This window comes from Oryctolagus cuniculus, unplaced genomic scaffold, assembly GCF_964237555.1.
Source record: "Oryctolagus cuniculus unplaced genomic scaffold, mOryCun1.1 SCAFFOLD_50, whole genome shotgun sequence".
Lineage (NCBI taxonomy): Eukaryota > Metazoa > Chordata > Mammalia > Lagomorpha > Leporidae > Oryctolagus > Oryctolagus cuniculus.
Window position 1 is genome coordinate 490,945 of NW_027208298.1, and position 20,734 is coordinate 511,678.

The following is a 20,734-nucleotide window of genomic DNA, read 5'->3' on the forward strand; positions in this document are numbered from 1 at the left end:
CACCATTCACTCAAAGGGTTTAATTTCCTGGAAATAAGGTGTGAGGGGTCAGAGCCAAATTACAAACTCAGCTACTGTCATGTGGGACAAGGTCATCTTAATTGCTAGGCTAAATGCCTAACAGACAATGATTTATAGATTTCTTATTTGACAATGTAGGAATGCTATTTTCCTTTTGTTTTTGTTTATAAGGTTTGAAAATGTGAAGAAACTCATGAGAAAAATACTTTAGGATCCCCTCGAACTTCTCTGGTTCTTAAAAGGTTTCAAAGAATTTTAGTGAGTTTTTATAAGACTAAAATAGCCATTGGGGGAAAAGATGCAGCCCAGGAGCACTACACTGGAGGCCAAGATGGAGAAGACCTCCACAGCCACCATGATCTTCACGTTGGTGCTGTGATAGACAGGCAGGAAGGTCACCCAGACACTGCAGAACACCAGCATGCTGAACGTCAGGAACTTGGCTTCATTGAACGTGTCAGGCAGATTTCTGGCTAGGAAAGCCACAGTTAAGCTGGCCAGGGCCAAGGACCAGGTAGCCAAGGACACAGTAAAAGGCAGTGACCCAGCCCTTGTTGCATGCAAGGATGATGTGGTCAGGCTCAGGGTGTCTCTAACTCAATAAAGGAAAGACAAGTTCCCAACCAGATGCCACAGAGAGCCAGTTAGATCAAGGAGCAGATGGGAATGATGAAGTTAGAAACTCCTGATACCAGCAATAGCCTCATTGTTCTTCCAGGTCACATCACAGCGATGGTCTTGGCCAGCATGGTGGAAACAGCCACTGTGAACACAAGGCTTTTTTATTTGTTATTTGTTATTTGCCGGAGGAGGCAGGTGGCTGTGTTGGGATGGCCAATGAAGAGTAAGGAGCAGAGGAAGCACAGGAGGAGGGTGATAAGTAGGATGTAGCTGAGGGTCCTGTTATTGGCCTTGGTGATGGGAGTGTCTTGGTGCTTCACCAAGACCCAGAGGACCGCAGCTGTGAGGACAGAGAAGCACAGAGCCATGCAGACCAGCGCCATCCCCAAGGATTCCTTAAAGTCTAAGGAGGTCACCAGCTTGGGGAGGCAGTGGTTTCTCTCCATGTTTGGGTACTCGTGATCTGCACATGGGATTCAGAGCTCTGCATATGTAGGGGGGAAAAGACTCCATGTTTCCTTATCTCAAATTCTTCATTTTTCTCTGTTGTGAAAATTTCTGCATTCCTAACCCAGGGAGAACACTCATCTACAGGTGCCAAGTAGTCCATCCAACAAAACCTTTAGCAGATGGCAGGGCTTAAATTGCCTTTTCCTTAGGTTCACTGATGGACATGGATGCTTCTCAAATCTTTCTTCTACTGTCCACATTGTCTTTCTCATCAACCTTGTATTTACTTGACTTAGAATAGTTGTTTAGGGGCCTGTGCTATGGCATAGCAGGCAAAGCTGCCGTCTGCAGTGCTGGCATCCCATATGGGCGCTGATTCAGGTTCTGGCTGCTCCACTTCCAATCCAGCTCTCTGCTATGGCCTGGGAAAGCAGTGGAGGATGGCCCAAGTCCTTGGGCCCCTGAACCCATGTGGGAGACCCAGCAGCTCCTGACTCCTGGCTTTGGATAGGTCCAGCTCTGGCAATTGTAGCTATTTTTGGAGTGAATCAGGGGATAGAAGACCTCTCCCTGTCTCTCTCTCTTTCTCTGTCTCTCTCTCTTTCTGTCTCCCTCCCTCTTTCTCTCTCGCTGCCTCCCTATATCTCTGCCTTTAAAATTAATAAATAAATCTTTGAAAAAATTATACTTGTATAGTGTCATCAAGTTTAAAACTTTCCTTGCTCATAATCAGATGGAGAAATAAACTACTTAGTACTCCTAGGACATCCTCACTTTAAACAATACTTATTTTCTACGATTTTGTTCTTTATATATCTTGGTATCTGTTAGAAGAAGTCTTTCCTTATTTTATATTTTCCTTTCTCTGGAATTCCTGAGGTCAGCTTTATGTATAAATATTGTGATGTATTGAACAGAAGACACTGCATTGGAATGGAATTTTATTTACTTTGGGTAAAATTGTTATTTTCATTAAAATATTGAAGAAAAGCCTGTATTTAAGAAAATTCAACTCATCTCATTTTCAGTTTAAATTATGGTTTGTTATATGCTTGTGTCATCTGCCTGTCAAGAAGACCTTGAACTCTGCAAATAATATTGTGTATTTTAAGATAGCTCACCACTGTTAATATAGCAGGATAGAGGTTACAAAGCACATGTCAATTAATGGACATGCCCTTATTTTAATTAAATTTTAATCACATACAGATATCAGTATTAGTTTGTCTGTTCATTCCAGAAGAATATTACTCAGTTTTTAATAGGACAGGTTTGGGTGTAGCTGAGCATACTTATTGATCTCCTGGATGGCAAAGTGGAAGGCCTACACATATTGGTAGTTCTTCCACAGTCACCTAAAGAGAGGGGAAGCATCAGAGAGAAAGGTGAGACCATGGAATTCAGAAGAAGTCCTAAGTCAGACTATGGTTGCTACTTAGTGATGTGCCAGCCCTGAGGGCCATGGAAGATCTTGAGATGCCTCTTTGACTCCTATGAAGCAAAGTGTTTCCAAATCACTGTGAGGGATGTTCAGGTTTTGTAACTGGGGTGAGGTAGCACACTCCTGTTTCCTGGACAGATATTTGAAGGTCCTACAAATAGTAGGGGTGTGTCTCCATGTGTGGACCAGACAGCAAGATGTTGCCCTCTAGTGGTGTGCAAAAGTTGTGCACACACTCAGCCTCATGAACTTTTCTGGAAAGGACTTGGTGTATCCAGTTTGCAATCCAATTTCTGCTCAGTAGCAGAAACAAACTTACAGGCATTTCTATTTCCCATAAGGTTTTGAATATTTTAAATAACCACCCAACCTGCCAGTTTTTCCAGCTTTGGAAAGCATTCTCCTCTTTATCCATATTCACCTGAGGAACATTTTTGGGCCCTTTGTATAATTTTCTACTCTAATATGTCAACGATTATGAAAGCAGCTTTGTTCAACTATATTCTCTTAGAAAGATGAGCATTTATTTCAGGACTTGTGACTTAATGTGTAGAATCCAAGCCTGTTACTCAAGTGTCTTTATTTTCAGTCCTGGTAATGAATTTTCCTCTCTTCATTTCACATTTTGCACCTGAATATGTTCTGCTTATTTTCAGTGGTTTAGCCAACTACATTTATTCTTGGAATTTAAAAATAACTCCCACATATCATTTTTCTATGATATTTAATTGTGTTTTCTCATTGTGAATTATTTTTCTCTTCTTCTATTTGAATTATTCTCATCTTTTCTGAATTCTCAAGTTACCTACATAATTTGAATATAAAAACTCTTCCTTGTTAATAAATTATGAAAGACTAACAATGTTTGTCCATTAAATCATTGTTTTTTCCATGATTCTTTTGTTCTAACTAATAAATTACATGGAATTTTATTTTGTGTTAAATCTTTAAATAATTTTGATATTCTTAATGAGATACCAAGACAGAACTAATAGCTGGTGCCCATGTTATATTACCAAGGTCTAGGCATCAAAAATTCTAGGATGTGACAAGCACTTGATGGCTGGGCCACTTCTGCACAGGACGAGGGTGGAGAGATACTTCCCTAGCTTCAGGACAGAAGGCAGAGTGCACCTCCAGCTTTGGTACCTGAGCTAAAGGCTCTCACTCTGATGTTAGGGATTCCTTCATCTTCAGATCACATTCCACCTCCTCATTTGTAACACAATGCAAACAGTCAGTAGCTGTCACCTAACCAAGGAATTCACACACATGAAAGACCTCCCACAAAAATGTTTCCATTCAGATTTTGGGTAGAAATGGAAATACTAAAAGAGATTGGGACACCAAGTGGAAACAGTAATAAGGGATAGGTTATGTAAAGGCACAGGTCAGGGAAACCACAAGGCTGCAATTCTGTCCCCAAAACAAGGAGCTCCCTCCTATGCAAGGTAACCTGCTGAGGGGACAGGTATAAATTCCAAAAGAAACTCACAAGGGCAGACTAACTCCAATTAAACAACTTAAATGTTCCTCACCCTGTTTTGAACACATGAGCGTGTGGATCTCTTGAACGAGAAGCACTCTCCACTGTTGTGACCAACAAGGTGTTAAACCCCCTTGTTAATCAGCAAACTAGCAGCCCAGCCCAGAATTAATGCCATTTCTGTAATGCTCCTAAAAAAGTACCATCAGCATCCTAGAGCAAAAAACATTGACTCCTTAGGAAACATATTTCTTTTTCCTTTTCTTTTCATGATCAGGAACACCAATGCTTCCTCTCTGGTAGAACTGAGTTATTGATTGATGAGGGGTCTGTTTAGAGTGGTAGATCTCAGGCTTTCATAGCTTCTAGTTCAGGCACATCTCAACAATGCCCTTTTAGGCCATGATACCAGGGAGAGCCCCTTGGGATCTAAGCATGACCTTATGCCAGGTTATCAGTGTCTCAGGACAACTGTGAGCTATCTCCATGGACACTGATTAGACTCATTTGCGGATGCCAGCAGTCTCACCCATTCCAATACCCGAAATAATAGATCGGGGGATGTGGCAAGATTAGTGGGCTTAAAAATGTTGACACCTCTCTTCTGTTCTGAGGGACTAGGGAGCAAACAGAAAAGGGAAATGACAGCTGTGGAAGGGAAAATTAATTAAAAGGACTCAACTTTCAAAGGACTGGATTTCTGTCACTTCTTTGTATACTTCTCAAAATTGTTCATTCCCCTGGACCTACCCCTCCACACAATAAATTTATTTCCACAAAAATCTTCTCAGTTCTCTATTCTGCAACAGCAAGGCTTCTTTAAACATCCCATGGCAAGTGGAAAATCACAGGAACTGTGATAAGTGACATATCCTGTGAAAAGTGACAGAAAATGTATTCGTTATCAAACATTGATTTCCTGGTCATATCTATGTTCTCTCACATTTCATAGAAAAAATCTCAAAAGAATTTTCTTAAATACTTTTATATGATTATTTAAAATGTAACAAGTTATGGTTCCATGAGAATGATTTGCAACTGCATACACTGAGTATTGGCTCTATCCAACTATGTGTCTTGTTCATTACCTCACGCCCTTTTCATTTTTCTGTGTGACCACACTTAAAGGATGGTGTCCAAGCACTTTGCAACAGATAATATGTTTTTAGTATATTTTCTATCGTATGTAAAATATATGTAAACCTATAGAAACAAGGAAAGAGGCTGGACCTGTGTTGTACATGGTAAAGCCAACACCTGCAGTGCCAGCATCCCATATGGGGGCTGATTGGATTCCCATCGGCTCCAGTTCCAATCCAGCTCTCTGCTATGGCCTAAAAAAGCAGTAGAAGACAGACCAAGTCCTTGGGCCCCTGCACCCATGTGGGAGACCTGGAAGAAGTCCTGGCTCCTGGCTTCGGATTGGCCCAGTTCCAGCCATGGTGGCCATTTGGGGAGTGAACCGACAGATGGAAGACCTCTCTCTCTCTCTCTGCCTCTGTGTCAGTCTGACTTTCAAATAAATAAATAAAATTTTTAAAAATTTTAAAAAGAACCTGAAGGAGATGGAGGGTTCTATGCCCTGTGGTCTGAGAACTTGCTGGTGGCTGCTTAATGGAGAAGAGATTGACTATGGGATGGTGAAGTGGTTTTGGATCTACATAGAGATGTTGTTTGCACAAATCTGTAAACATGTTGTATACAATGCGAATGTACCATGTAAGTATGAATATGCTTCAGTTCCACTGAGGTTTTCAGTTTAAAATGATACACTTTTTAGCTATGTGAATTATATATCAATAGAAACAGCATTCTCTGCATTTGGAATAATGGAAAAAACTCTAAGCGAAGTAAAAAATGAACAGCAGTCAATAGATAGATTTAGTCCTATGTATTTAATTACAGACTTATTTCTATGTATTCATGAAAAATACATATATGTGTGATAAAGATACCACCTTATTTTTATTTTTTGAGTATGAATAAGAAAAGTTCATTAGTTAAATAATGATTCTACAACGATTTCCCCTGAAGATTATGTTAGCAGCTTTGTGGTTTCATAAAAGCATAGGAATGTGACGTTCAGGAAGAAAACATTGTAAATCATGATTAAAACAGATTCTTTGCATAAGCATATTCTCTGTTAGAGTATGTAGGATTTGGGGGATGGGGGTGGGTGTTGGGGTAGAACATAGTAACCCACAGTCAGCTACTCTGATGTTAATAAAAACAAGGATCAAGACATCTTTGAGAATACCAGCGTGTGTAGATGGGCAATGATTATTCATTAAAAGCTGTGTGGATAGTACAGTATCCATTTCAGGATAATAGCATGATCAATAGACTTTGCTACTGGGAAGGAAACCCCACTTAAATTATGGTTCCAACAGTGAAATGACAAACTCAAATGAGCCGGAGTAAACTGAACAAAAAGCATATGTAGTATAGATATCATATCAAATATGAGTGATTGTAGTGTAAGTAAATTGATTAAGGAAATAGATATTAATTCAATATTCCCAAATTCAGGAATAGCTGCTCATAAATATGACATTATTATTTATATCTTTGCTAGTCAGCTGAGGTTAGATTCACACAATTACTCTTTTTCTTTTATTTCAAAAATTCCCCAGCCATGTTTATGTTTTAATAAGTCTAAGAGGAAAGAGCAAAATCACCCACTCAGCTGGGGCTGGTTTGGGACAGAACCAGATTCCCAGAAATAAATGCACATAGGTGACAGGGAACCAATACTTGATCTGTCACCACTGCCTCACAGAGTCTGAATTACTGAGAAGTTGGGGTCAGGAGCTGGAGCCAAGGTTTGAACTCAGACACTCCACTGAGGACATGGTCATCATAATCACTAGGCTAACATTTTTGCTATCCATTTTGTTAAAAAACAGAGAGAAATCAGCTGGTTGCTAGGTTTTCACAGCATTTGTTTGTCATAGACCCAGAGTTCTGAGATGAGTAGCTGTGAGAGACCACAGTACAGCAGAAACTGCTGAGTGGGAGATCACTAAAGATGGGAGCACAGTGACAGTGAGCATGGCTATGGAAAATACAAGTGAAGCCATTGCCCTTGCCTACAGATTTGGGAAGTGTATGTACCTTGATATAATCTATTCTTACTCTTCATCATGAAGTCATAAAATACTGATTTTAAAATGATGTCAGCCATTGGCATTGACAAAGATTTCTGGAAAAGACCCTAGAGGTACAGGCAATAAAAGCCAAAATTGAGAAATGGGATTACACCTAATTGAGAAGCTTCTGCACTGCAAAAGAATCAATCAGCAAAGTGAAGAGACTCTGACAGAATGGGAGAAATTATTTGCAAACTATGCAATTGATAAAAGATTAATAACCAGAATACATAAAGAGCTCAAGAAACTTAACAACAACAAAACAACCCAGTGATGATATGGGCAAAGCACTTAGACATTTTTCAAAAGAGAAAATCCAAATGGCCAACAGACACATGAAAAAAATTCTCAGGATCACTAGCCATCAGGGAAATGTAAACCAAAACCACAATGAGGTTTCACCTCACCCCAGTTAGGATGGCTTTCATATGGAAATCAACAAACAACAAATACTGGTGAGGATGTGTGCAAAAAGGAACGCTAATCTACTGTTGGAGGGAATGTAACCTGGTAAAGCGGCTATATAAAAAAGTATGGAGAACCAGTTTATACCAGTTACAATGTGGAAAAAAATGAATGTCCTGCTGTAGACAAGTAGATAAAATGAATATGGTAGACAGAAAGACAAATACCACAGGTTCTCCCTAAAATGTGGGAGCTAACTTTAAAATAATCACAAGATGAAAGTTAAAAAAAAAAAAAAAACAACAACACTTGGAGATGCGATGACTTTGAACAGCCCTTTTCTCAATTTTTGAGGAATGGTTTATTTTTTCATACTAGTTGTTGAACTTTTATTTAGCATAGAATTAAGCTTATGTGTATAAAGTTATTTGAAAATACATCTTGAAAAGATAGTTTAATAAAAGTGGAGTTACTGTAATCTGAGGAAAAGGCTCGGAAAAAAATTGCAGAGGAAACACTTCCTGATCTAGTGGATATGACACAGAGGACCTACAGGGAGAGCAAGGATGCCCACGGCACAGAAGCCGAGGTGTGGAGTCTGCATGCCAGCGCTAGAAGGGGAGGTGAGACAAAAACCTCGGTAACCAAGTCATTGGCGGGGAAAGGCAGAAAGAGCCTAGAGGGAAGGAGGCTTGAAGCCCCACTGTGGAAAGTTCACCAGGCTGACTGGAATGAAGAAAAAAAAATAAATAAGGGGAACTGGCATGGACACTAGCCTTTCTCTCTACTCAGCTTACAAAGCCAAGTAAGACAAAGAGCAGGCACCATTTTGGACATACAAAGCGGTGCCCACCATCAGCCAAGCAGAAAAAACTGACTCTGGTGGGGAGAAATAACTGGAGGTTAGAACATAGTGAAAGTGTGGAGCTAATGAAATGAGACTGTGAAAATCTAAGAGTGGGCGAGAGAACTCACTGAGTACACAAACTCGGTAACCTTGGCAATCTGGTGAGAGACTGCAGAGAAATTTGAGACCACACTGAGGGCTGCATAGACCCTTTGTGTGATCCTTGGGGTAGAGCAGACTAATACCCACAGGGGCCAGATTTCATACACAAACTGCCTTAAATTCCACTCAGCTGTGCAAATTACTTCCCTTCTGAGACAAAAGAGAGAGAGAGAGAGAGAGAGAGAGAGAGAGAGAGAACGAGCAAGGGAGAGAACAACATGGGTGAGTCACCTTTTGTACAACCTTAACCCTGAAGAAACAAAAAGAGCTCTCTGGCCACACCCATCACAGCCTCTAAGGATCCATCAAAAGCAGACAGTCCACTTACTCTAGTCATAATACAACAGGAAAAAACACCACAGTGAAGAAACCAAAGAATATCTCTACAATGCCAAACAACAAATGCAGAGACCGAGGTAATAAGAACAAGGAAGACACTATGATGCCCCCAAATGAAAAAAAAAAAAAAAACAATTCAAGATTATGAAGATGATGAGATAGAAGAAATGTAAGAAGCGGATCTCAAAATATTAATAAGAATATTAAGAAATTATCAAAAACAAATTCTTGAACTACAGAATTCTTTACTGGACAGGATAGAAAAAAATGAAAAAATGAAATATTGAGGAGGAATCAAAATGAAATAAAGCAACTAGTAGAACATGAAACTGTGATAGTGAGGGGAAATCATGATGGAATGAAGAATACAATAGATAAAATGACAAACAAATTAGAGAGCCTTAAAAACAGAATGAGTGAAGCAGAAGAGAGAATATCGGACTTAGAAGATAGAGCACAGGAAAACATACAGTCAAACCAAAGAAAAGAAGAGGGAATTAGAAATTAAAAAATATTGTTGGGAATCTACAGGATACTATTAAAAAAACCAACATTCGAGTTCTAGGAGTTCCTGAAGGCATGGGGAGAGAGAAAGGATTAGAAGGCCTTTTTAGTGAGATACTACCAGAAAACTTCCCAGGTTTGGAGAAGGACGGAGACATCCTAGTACAGGAAGCTCATAGAACCCCTAATAAACATGACAAAAAGAGATCCTCACCACGACACGTTGTAATCAAACTCACCACAGTGAAACAGAAAGAAAAGATCCTAAAATGTGCAAGAGAGAAACGTCAAATTACTCTCAGAGAATCTCCAATTAGACTCACAGCTGACTTCTCATCAGAAATCCTACAGGATAGAAGGGAATGGCCAGATACAGCCAACGTATTAAGAGAAAAAAAAACTGCCAGCCCAGAATATTATATCCTGCAAAGCTCTCATTTGTGAATGAAGGTGAAATCAAGACCTTTCATAGCAAACAGAAATTGAAAGAATTTGCGGCCACACATCCGGCCCTGCAAAAGATACTTAAAGATGTGCTGCACTCAGAAACACAGAAACACGGCCATCAATATGAAAGAAGGGAAAGGAAGAACACCTACCAGTAAAAGAGCATGGGAAGCTCAAAGCATATACTAGAAAATATTTCCGGGAAAATGGCAGGGCAAAGTCACTACGTATCAATAGTCACATTAAACATTAATGGTCTGAATTCTTCACTTAAAAGACACCGATTGGCTGATTGTCTCAAGGAACACAACCCAACAATTTGTTGCCTACAAGAAACACATCTCTCTAACAAAGATGCATGCAGACTGAAAGTGAAAGGTTAGAAAAAGATATTCCATGCCAACAGAAAACAAAAAAAAAAAAAGCAGGTGTAGCCATATTAATATCAGACAAAATAAACTTTAATACAAAAACTGTTAAGAGACACAAAGAGGAACACTATATAATGATTAAGGGTTCAATTCAACAGGAAGATGTAACTATTATAAATGTATATGCACCTAATTACAGGGCACCGGTTTATTTAAAAGATATGTTAAGGGACTTAAAGGGAGACTTAGACTCCAATACAATAGTACTGGGGGACTTCAATACTCCACTCTCAGAAATAGACAGATCATCCGGACAGAAGATCAACAAGGAAACAGCAGATTTAATCGACACTATTGCCCAAATGGATCTAACAGATATCTACAGAACTTTCAATCCTACATTTAAAGACTTCACATTCTTCTCAGCAGTGCATGGAACGTTCTCTAGGATTGATCACATACTAGGCCATAAAGCAAGTCTCAGCAAATTCAAAAGCATTAGAATTATACCATGCAGCTTCTCAGACCACAGCGGAATGAAGCTGGAAATTAGCAACTCAGGAAACCCTAGAAAGTAAGCAAACACATGGAGACTGAACAACATGCTCCTGAATGAACACTGGGTCATTCAAGAAATCAAAAATAAATCAAAAACTTTCTGGAAGTAAAAGAGGATAACAACACAACATATCAAACTTATGGGATACAGCAAAAGCAGTATTGACAGCAAGTTTATAGCAATAGGTGCCTATATCAAGAAATTAGAAGGCACCAAATAAATGAGCTTTCAGCACATCTCAAGGACCTAGAAAAACCGCAGCAAACCAGACCCAAATCTAGTAGGAGAAGAGAAATATTAAAACCAGAGAAGAAATTAACAGGATTGAATAAAAAAAAAAACTACAAAAAATCAGCCAAGCAAGAAGCTGGTTTTTTGAAAAAAATAAGGAAAACTGAAAACCCATTGGCCCAACTAACTAAAAAAAAGAAGAGAAAAGACCCAAATCAATAAAATCAGAGATGAAAAAGGAAACGTAACAACAGACACCACAGAAATAAAAAGAATCATCAGAAATTACTACAAGGACTTGTATGCCAGCAAACAAGAAAATGTATCAGAAATGGATAGATTCCTGGACACATGCAATCTACCTAAATTGAACCAGGAAGACATAGAAAACCTAAATAGACCCATAACTGAAACAGAAATTGAAACAGTAATAAAGGCCCTCCCAACAAAGAAAAGCCCAGGACCAGATGGATTCACTGCTGAATTCTACCAGACATTTAAAGAAAAAGTGATCCCATTTCTCCTCAAACTATTCAGAACAATCGAAAAAGAGGGAGTCCTCCCAAATTCTTTCTATGAAGCCAGCATCACCTTAATCCCTAAGCCAGAGAAAGATGCAGCACTGAAAGAAAATTATAGACCAATATCCCTGATGAACATAGAAGCAAAAATCCTCAATAAAATAGAATACAAGAGCACATCAGAAAAATCATCCACCCAGACCAAGTGGGATTCATCCCTGGTATGCAGGAATGGTTCAACATTCACAAATCAATCAATGTGATTCACCACATTAACAGACTGCAAATGAAAAACCATATGATCATCTCAATAGATGCAGAGAAAGCATTCGATAAAATTCAACACCTTTTCATGATGAAAACTCTAAGCAAATTAGATATAGAAGAAACATTCCTCAATATAATCTAAGCAATTTATGAAAATCCCATGGGCAGCATCCTATTGAATGGGGAAAAGTTGGAAGCATTGCCACTGAGATCTGGTACCAGACAGGGATGCCCACTCTCACCACTGCTATTCAACATAGTTCTGGAAGTTTTAGCCAGAGCCATCAGACAAGAAAAAGAAATTAAAGGAATACAAATTAAGAAGGAAGAAGTCAAACTATCCCTCTTTGCAGACGATATGATTCTTTACTTAGAGGATCCAAAGAACTCTACTAAGAGACTCTTGGATCTCATAGAGGAGTTTGGCAAAGTGGCAGGATATAAAATCAATGCAAAAAAATCAACAGCCTTTGTATACACAGGCAATGCCATGGCTGAGAAAGAACTTCTAAGATCAATCCCTTTCACAATAGCTAAAAAACAATCAAATACATTGGAATAAACTTAACCAAGGACATTAAGGACCTCTACGATGATAATTACAAAACCTTAAAGAAAGAAATAGAAGAGGATACCAAAAAATGGAAAAATCTTCCATGATCATGGATTGGAAGAACCAACATCATCAAAATGTCCATTCTTCCAAAAGCAATTTATACATTCAATGCAATTCCAATCAGGATACCAAAGACATTCTTCTCAGATCTAGAAAAAATGATGCTGAAATTTATATGGAGGCACAAGAGACCTCGAATAGCAAAAGCAATCTTGTGCAAGAAAAACAAAGCTAGAGGCTTCACAATACCAGATTTCAGGACATACTACAGGGCAGTTGTAATCAAAACAGCATGGTACTGGTACAGAAACAGATGGATAGACCAATGGAACAGAATTGAAACACCAGAAATCAACCCAAACATCTACAGCCAACTTACATTTCATCAAGGATCTAAAACCAATTCCTGTAGCAAGGACAGTCTTTTCAATAAATAGTGCTGGGAAAACTGCATTTCCACATGCAGAAGCATGAAGCAAGACCCCTACCTTACACCTTAGACAAAAATCCACTCAGCATGGATTAAAGACCTAAATGTATGACCTGACACCATCAAGTTATTAGAGAACATTGGAGAAACCCTTCAAGATATTGGCACAGGCAAAGAGTTTCTGGAAAAGACCCGGGAGGCACAGGCAGTCAAAGCCAAAATTAACATTTGGGATTGCATAAAATTGAGAAGTTTCTGTACTGCAAAAGAAACAGTCAGGAGAGTGAAGAGGCAACTGACAGAATGGGAAAAAATATTTGCAAACTATGCAACGGATAAAGGGTTAATAACCAGAATCTACAAAGAGATCAAGAACTCCACAAAAGCAAAACCAAGAAACCACTTAAGAGATGGGCCAAGGACCTCAATAGACATTTTTCAAAAGAGGAAATCCAAAGGGCCAACAGGCACATGAAAAAATGTTCAAGGTCACTAGCAATCAGGGAAATGCAAATCAAAACCACAATGAGGTTCCACCTCACCCCAGTTAGAATGGCTCACATTCAGAAATCTACCAACAACAGATGCTGGCGAGGATGTGGGGAAAAAGGGACACTAACCCACCGTTGGTGGGAATGCAAACTGGTCAAGCCACTATGGAAGTCAGTCTGGAGATTCCTCAGAAACCTGAAGATAACCCTACCATTCAACCCAGCCATACCACTCCTTGGAATTTACCCAAAGGAATTTAAATTGGCAAACAAAAAGCAGTCTGTACCCCAATGTTTATTGCAGCACAATTCACAATAGCCAAGACCTGAAACCAACCTACATGCCCATCAACGGTAGACTGGATAAAGAAATTATGGGATATGTACTCTTTAGAATACTATACCGCAGTAAGAAACAACGAAATCCAGTCATTTGCAACAAAATGGAGGAATCTGGAACACATCATGCTGAGTGAAATAAGCCAGTCCCAAAGGGACAAATACCATATGTTCTCCCTGATCGGTGACAACTGACTGAACACCAAAAAGGAAACCTCCTGAAGTGAAATGGACACTATGAGAAATGGTGACTTGATCAGCATAGCCCTGACTGTTAATGAACAACTTAATACATTATCCCTCTTAGTAGTTTTTTTGTCTGTTCTACTTAATATGACTGGTTTAATTCTGTAATTAATACACAGTTATTCTTAAGTGTTGAAATTTAACTCAAATGAGATCCCTGTTAAACATAAGAGTGGGAATAAGAGAGGGAAGAGATGTACAATTTGGGACATGCTCAGGCTGACTTGCCCCAAATGGTAGAGTTAGAAACATACCAGGGGACTCCAATTCAATCCCATCAAGGTGGCATGTACCAATGCCATCTCACTAGTTCAAGTGATCAATTTCAGTTAACAATTGATCATAATGAAAGGACTAAGAGTCAAAGGGAGCACATAAACAAGTCTAGCACCTGCTAATACTAACCGATAGAATAAATAAAGGGGAGAGTGATCCAACATGGGAAGTGAGATACTCAGCAGACTCATAGAATCGCAGATGTCCTAAACAGCACTCTGGCCTCAGAATCAGCCCTAAAGGCATTCGGATCTGGCTGAAAAGCCCATGAGAGTATTTCAGGCATGGAAAGCAAATACACTCTGGAGAAAAAAAAAAAAAAACACAACCCTAAATGAAAGATCTCTGTGAGTGAGATCCCAGTGGAAAGAACAGGTCTTCAAAGAAGGAGGTACCTTTCTCTAAAGGGAGGAGAGAAACTCCACTTTGACTATGACCTTGTCTAAATAAGTAAGAGTCGGAGAACTCAAAAGGCTTCCGTAGCCTTGGAATCTCATGAATGGAGAATAGGGAGATTAGTGATGCCATAAACAGGAGTGTCAATTTGTAAAGTCAACAACAGGAGTCACTGTGCTCTTACTCCTCATGTAGGATCTCTGTCCTTAATGTGCTCTACATTGTGATTTTTTTTTTTTTATTTTTTGACAGGCAGAGTGGACAGTGAGAGAGAGAGACAGAGAGAAAGGTCTTCCTTTGCCGTTGGTTCACCCTCCAATGGCCGCCGCGGCCGGCGCGCTGCGGCCGGCGCACCGCGCTGATCCGATGGCAGGAGCCAGGAGCCAGGTGCTTTTCCTGGTCTCCCATGGGGTGCAGGGCCCAAGCACCTGGGCCATCCTCCACTGCACTCCCTGGCCAAAGCAGAGGGCGGGCCTGGAAGAGGGGCAACCGGGACAGAATCCGGCGCCCCGACCGGGACTAGAACCCGGTGTGCCGGCGCCGCTAGGCGGAGGATTAGCCTACTGAGCCGCGGCGCCGGCCCTACATTGTGATTTAATGCTATAACGAGTACTCAAACAGTATATTTCACTTTGTGTTTCTATGGGGGTGCAAACTGTTGAAATCTTTACTTAATGTATACTAAACTGATCTCCTGTAAAAAAAAAAAAAAAAAAAAGAAATTATCAATTCCCAACTTGACTTTCACTGGGATTAAACATAACAATAGTTCTGATCTGATTTCATTATCATTTAAAAAATCATCTATTATTTTTCACTTTATGTTTCTGTGTGGGAGCAAACTGTTGAAATATTTAGTTAATGTATACTAAGCTGATCTTCTGTATATTAAGAGAATTGAAAATGAATCTTGATGTGAATGGAAGGGGAGAGGGAGTGGGAAAGGGGAGGGTTGTGGGTGGGAGGGACGGTATGGGGGAAGCCATTGTAATCCATAAGCCATACTTTGGAAATTTATATTCATTAAATAAAAGTTAAAAAAAAAGAAAGTTACACACTAGGTGAAAATATTTGCAAATCATATACCTAAAAGATATTATATTAATAATATCTAAATATTTCTTTCAACTCAGTATACTGTAAGACAATCTTAAAAAGCATAGAAGAAATCTGTCCAACAGAAATAAAAACATAGGTTCACATAAGAACTGGGGAGATTTTTTTTTTTCTGGCAGTCAGAGTTGGACAGTGAGAGAGACAGAGAGAAAGGTCTTCCTTCCGTTGGTTCACCCCCCAAATGGCTGCTACGGCTGGCACTGCACTGATCCAAAGCCAGGAGCCAGGTGCTTCCTCCCGGTCTCCCATGCAGGTGCAGGGCCCAAGCACTTGGGCCATCTTCCACTGCCTTCCTGGGGCACAGCAGAGAGCTGGACTGGAAGAGGAGCAACCGGGACAGAATTTGGCGCTCCAACCAGGACTAGAACCCGGAGTACCAGCGCCGCAGGAGAAGGATTAGCCTAGTGAGCCATGGCGCCAGCTGGAGATGTGTTTTTGATAATATTATTCATAATAATAAAATCTGAAAGCAATTTAAGGTCTATTCAGGTAGATGAATAAATCAAATTGGTATATTTGTGCAGTGGAATTCTATTCAGCAATAACAACCTAGATACTTGATACATGCCACAGCATGGGTGAAGCTCAAAATGATTATGCTAAATTAAAGAAGCTAGTCTTTTTTTAAACTAGAAACCTTTTATTTAAGGTATAGAAACTTCATGCATTTCATATATACAAATTAAGCATCATAGTGATTCATTCTTCCCACCCCACCCTCCCTCCCACCTTCTTCCTGCTATCCTTCTTCCTCCTCCCTCTTCTATTCCCATTATTATTTTTCACTAAGATCTATTTTTAATTATCTTTATGCACCTAATTTTTAAAAAAATTTTATTTGACAGATAGAGTTAGACAGTGAGAGAGAGACACACACACACACACAGAGAGAAGTCTTCCTTCTGTTGGTTCACTCCCCAAATGGCCACCATGGCTGGTGCTGCACCGATCCGAAGCCAGGCACTTCCTCCTGGTCTCCCATGCGGGTGCTGGGCCCGGGCACTTGGGCCATTTTCCACTGCCCTCCAGGGCCCCAGCAGAGAGCTGGACTGGAAGAGGAGCAACCAGGACTAGAACCCGGTGCCCATATAGGATGCCGGCACTGTAGGCAGAGGATTAACCAAATGAGCCACAGCGCCAGCCCTATACACCTATGATTAACCTTACATTAAGTTAAAGAGTTCAACGAATAGTATGCAAAAGAAGTCTGTTCCTCAATTGTTGAGACAAGGGCTGTTCAAAGTCATCACATCTCAAAGTGCCAAATTCAGTTCTATAGATTACATTTTAGGTACTCTATTATATTAGTTACCACAGATTAGGGAGAACATATGGTATTTGCCTTCTTGGGACTGGCTTATTTCACTAAGTGTAATGGTTTCCAGTTGAATCCATTTTGTTGCAAATGACAGGATTCCCTTTTTTTTTAATTGCTGTGTAGTATTCCATGGTGTAATATACCGTAATTTATTCAGTCTTCAACTGATAGACATCTGGATTGATTCTATATCTTAGCTATTGTGAATTGAGCGGCAATAAATATGGGGGTACAGATAAAAAAAAAGAAATAGATCAACAGGACAGAAGATCAACAAGGAAACAGCAGATTTAATTGACACTATTGCCCAAATGGATCTAACAGATATCTACAGAACTTTCAATCCTACATTTAAAGATTTTACATTCTTCTCAGCAGTGCATGGAACCTTCTCTAGGATTGATCACATACTAGGCCATAAAGCAAGTCTCAGCAAATTCAAAAGCATTAGAATTATACCATGCAGCTTCTCAGACCACAACGGAATGAAGCTGGAAATTAGCAACTCAGGAAACCCTAGAGAGTATGCAAACACATGGAGACTAAACAACATGCTCCTGAATGAACACTGGGTCATTCAAGAAATCAAAAGAGAAATCAAAAACTTTCTGGAAATAAAAGAGGATAACAACACAACATATCAAAATTCATGGGATACGGCAAAAGCAGTGTTGAGAGGCAAGTTTATAGCAATAGATGCCTATATCAAGAAATTGGAAAGGCATCAAATAAATGAGCTTTCACTGCATCTCAAGGACCTAGAAAATCTGCAACAAACCAGACCCAAATCTAGTAGGAGAAGAGAAATAATTTAAATCAGAGAAGAAATTAACAGGATTGAATCCAAAAAAATGCTACAAAAAATCAACCAAGAGAAGAACTGGTTTCTGAAAAAATGAATAGAATTGAAAACCCATTGTCCCAACTAACTAAAAAAAAAGAAGAGAAAAGACCCAAATCAATAAAATCAGAGATGAAAAAGGAAATGTAACAACAGACACCACAGAAATAAAAAGAATCATCAGAAATTACTACAAGGACTTGTATGCCAGCAAACAAGAAAATCTATCAGAAATGGATAGATTCCTGGACACATGCAATCTACCTAAATTGAACCAGGAAGACATAGAAAACCTAAATAGACCCATAACTGAAACAGAAATTGAAACAGTAATAAAGGCCCTCCCAACAAAGAAAAGCCCAGGACCAGATGGATTCACTGCTGAATTCTACCAGACATTTACAGAAGAACACTCCAATTCTTCTCAAACTATTCAGAACAATTGAAAAGGAGGTAATCCTCCCAAATTCTTTCTATGAAGCCAGCATCACCTTAATCTCTAAGCCAGAGAAAGATGCAGCATTGAAAGAGAATTATAGACCAATATCCCTGATGGACATAGACGCAAAAATCCTCAATAAAATTCTTGCCAATAGAATATAACAACACATCAGAAAGATTATCCATCCAGACCAGGTGGGATTCATCCCTGGTATGCAGGGATGGTTCAACATTCGCAAATCAATCAATGTGATTCACCACATTAACAGACTGCAAAAGAAAAACCATATGATCATCTCAATAGATGCAGAGAAAGCATTCGATAAAATTCAACACCCTTTCATGAGGAAAACTCTAAGCAAATTGGGTATAGAAGGAACATTCCTCAATATAATCAAAGCAATTTATGAAAAACCCATGGCCAGCATCCTATTGAATGGGGAAAAGTTGGAAGCATTGCCACTGAGATCTGGCACCAGACAGGGATGCCCACTCTCACCACTGCTATTCAACATAGTTCTGGAAGTTTTAGCCAGAGCCATCAGACAAGAAAAAGAAATTAAAGGAATACAAATTAAGAAGGAAGAAGTCAAACTATCCCTCTTTGCAGACGATATGATTCTTTACTTAGAGGATCCAAAGAACTGTACTAGAGACTCTTGGAATGCATAGAAGAGTTTGGCAAAGTGGCAGGATATAAAATCAATGCAAAAAAATCAACAGCCTTTGTATATACAGGCAATGCCATGGCTGAGAAAGAACTGCTAAGATCAATCTCATTCACAATAACTACAAAAACTATCAAATACCTTCAAATAAACTTAACTAAGGATGTTAAAGATCTCTACGATGATAATTACAAAATCTTAAAGAAAGAAATAGAAGAGGATACCAAAAAATGGAAAAATCTTCCATGATCATGGGTTGGAAGATTCAGTATCGTCAAAATGTCCATTCTCCCAAAAGCAATTTATAGATTCAATGCAATTCCAATCAGGATACCAAAGACATTCTTCTCAGATCTAGAAAAAAATGATGCTGAAATTCATATGGAGATGCAGGAGACCTCAAATAACTAAAGCAATTTTGTACAGCAAAAACAAAGCCGCAGGCATCACAATACCAGATTTCAGACATACTACAGGGCAGTTGTAATCAAAACAGCATGGTACTGGTACAGAAACAGATGGATAGACCAATGGAACAGAATTGAAACACCAGAAATCAACCCAAACATCTACAGCCAACTTACATTTGATCAAGGATCTAAAACCAATCCCTGCAATAAGGACAGTCTATTCAATAAATGGTGCTGGGAAAACTGGATTTCCATGTGCAGAAGCATGAAGCAAGACCCCTACCTTACACCTTACACAAAAATCCACTCAGCATGGATTAAAGACCTAAATCTATGACCTGACACCATCAAATTATTAGAGAACACTGGAGAAGCCCTGCAAGATATTGGCACAGGCAAAGAGTTTCTGGAAAAGTCCCTAGAGGTGTAGACAGTCAAAGCCAAAATTAACATTTGGGATTGCATCAAATTGAGAAGTTTCTGTACTGCAAAAGAAACAGTCAGGAGAGTGAAGAGGCAACGGACAGAATGGAAAAAATATTTGCAAGCTATGCTACAGATAAAGGATTAATTACCAGAATCTACAAAGAGATCAAGAAACTCCACAAAAACAAAACCAACAACCCACTTAAGAGATGGCCCAAGGACCTCAATAGACATTTTTCAAAAGAGGAAATCCAAAGGGCCAACAGGCACCTAAAAAAGTGTTCAAGATCACTAGCAATCAGGGAAATGCAAATCAAAACCACAATGAGGTTTCACCTCACCCCAGTTAGAATTTTTCACATTCAGAAATCTACCAACAAAAGATGCTGGTGAGGATGTGGGGAAAAAGAGACACTAATCCACTGTTGGTGGGAATGTAAACAGGTAAAGCCACTATGGAAGTCAGTCTGGAGATTCCTCAGAAACCTGAATATAACCCTACCATTAAACTCAGCCAACCCACTCCTTGGAATTTACCCAAAGGAAATTAAATTGGCTAATAAAAAAGCGGTCTGCACCTTAATGTTTATTGTAGCTCAATTCACAATAGCTAAGACCTGGAATCAACCTAAATGCCCATCAACAGTAGACTGGATAAAGAAATTATGGGATATGTACTCTGCAGAATACTATACAGCAGCGAAAAACAATGAAATCTCGTCATTTGCAACAAAATGGAGGAATCTGGAAAACATGCTGAATGAAATAAGCCAGTCCAAATGGACAAATATCATATGTTCTCCCTGATCGGTGACAACTATCCGAGCACCAAAAAGGAAACCTGTTGAAGTGAAATGGACACTATGAGAAGTGGTGACTTGATCAGTCCTTGCTCTGAC

At 39.4% G+C, this 20,734-nt stretch overlaps 1 pseudogene; it reads right to left on the reverse strand.

The window, feature by feature from the left end:
- Positions 1–228: 228 nt before the first annotated feature.
- Positions 229–20,734, reverse strand: part of LOC138848179 (vomeronasal type-2 receptor 116-like) — a 32,131-nt pseudogene continuing 11,625 nt past the window's right edge.